Below are 2061 nucleotides of genomic sequence, written 5' to 3'. Positions count from 1 at the left end.
GCTCGCAACCTGGCAAGACACCTGTGCCCCACTACGGCGTTTGCAGGGCGACACCGCTCGCCACTGACGCCAGCAGCAAGCAGCAAGACCGGTAATCACGCTCGCAGCGTGAACTCTGAACCGTGGAGGAAGGGAGAGGCAGTGCTTGTTTTGGTGCAAGACGTAGAGAGCCGAAGCTATATTTAACTTCCCGCCGTAGATCAGCTAAGCGTGTTGATGAAGTGAGAGGAAGCGTGGTATTGTAATAACAGACATTGCTAGGTCTCTGGTAGTAATAAGTAGACTTAGATTACCTTAGAATGGAAAACATCAGGGGTCGGTGTGATTGGCTTTTGTATCGTATGTATGTTGCCTATTTTGTAGATGTTTAACACTCCCAATGACATAATACAGAACATTTAGGAGACGGTCTAGGCCTACTTCAACCCAATGTCAGGGCCAACCTGGGCTGAGAGGGAACAATGCCCCAGCAGAAGGACGGAGGTTTTCAGTATAAAATTTTCCCCATACGGGAATCGAACTGAGGTCTTCTGCATGCGACGACGAAGTGCTTGGCCGGTGCACATAAAAAAGACCCGGCCTTTGCATCGTGAGAATAGCTGTTCCATTATTAATTTTTAAGTGCATTGAATGGAGCTTTTCTTTTTTACGACCTGTCTATGAAAAAAACAAAAACAAACAAACAATCTTGCACTTTTGGTGACAGCCTCTCAACGCAAATAACCAGATAATCTTCTGTAATAGTAATATGTACTGAGCCCACAGCCACTAGAGTTCGCGACGCCACGACACAGCACAACAAGACTGTCCGCGAGTCACAACTCACCGGAAGTTCCCCCCCCCTCGGTAGCGAGCGAGAGGCAAAGCAAAGCACAAGCGTACTCGCAAGCCTCTGGCGCAAGCCGTATGCTGCTCGCAAGCCTTCGATTAATCGAGCAGCCTCCAGCTCTAATAGAGCTGTACCCAGGTAGCAAACCCGCTCGTGCTCGCAAGCGCCTAGTTCAAGTCTCAGGCCTCAAATCACTAGGTCAAATCATCAAATCAAATCGCCAGCATGATACGTTGAGTCTAGCGCAAACTGTAACCTCCTTGGTCTAGTCTAAACTTCAAGTTCACAGCAACAAGCAATCCGCGAAGCCACTCGTGTCAGGCCCCCTCATCACCCCCACCCTGCTTGCAATCCGCAAAGCCACTTACGCCAGAAAAAGAGACAGGGGAGAGTGAGAGATCCCGCTCACAGTGTCACTGCGCGGCATAGCGCTGTAGTCTGCTCGATTAATCGAAGGCTAGCAAGCAGCGGGCAGCCGTCAAGTCTCAAATCCCGTCCTCAGCCACAAGTCCCTTGATTCACATAGTACTGCTTTGCCAGCTCGAAACCTGACAAGTCACTCTGCTGACTTGCTGTCTCGCTGTAGCAGCAAGCGGCAGGCAGCAGGACCGCTCGCTGTGTGAACTTTGAGGGAGAGGGTGTGCTTGTTTTGGTGCAAGACGTAGAGAGCTGAAGTTATTTTTAACTTCCCACTTCCCGCCGTTGATCAGCTAAGCGAGAGAATAAGTGACAGGGAGCGTGGTATTGTAGTAACAGAGACCTAGGTTTCTGGTAGTAATAATAATATGTAGACTTAAGCCCCATTTAAGCCCCATTTAGACGTACAGTTCGCTGATAGAAAAATTGTAGGATATCGAGAGGATGGCCGGCATCCTGTCAATTTTACGTGGAAACTGAGCAATTCTCTCGATATCGAAGGGTTTTCTGTCCAACCACCAGATATCTGGCGACGCCAGATATTTGCCGGCCGGCGAACCGAAGGAGTGACGACGAGGGAGCGGCTTCTTTGATGTTGCCCCAGGCGTAGTTGAAAATACATTCCAAAAATTTCCTAAATATTCGTCAAATCAAAGAAATAATAAGATTTTCGTGATCAGCGACCCAAAATTAGTAAAATTCACGCGGGGACCGCAATTTAATACCGGATTACCAAGTTAAATTATGTTTGTGTGTTTGCTTTTGAATTACCATTCGCCCACCCCTTCACTTTCAAAAGTGAAGGCAAAAAAATG

This window comes from Aplysia californica, unplaced genomic scaffold (assembly GCF_000002075.1).
Source record: "Aplysia californica isolate F4 #8 unplaced genomic scaffold, AplCal3.0 scaffold00347, whole genome shotgun sequence".
Classification (NCBI taxonomy): Eukaryota; Metazoa; Mollusca; class Gastropoda; order Aplysiida; family Aplysiidae; genus Aplysia; species Aplysia californica.
Note: the sequence above shows the minus strand (reverse complement) of the source record.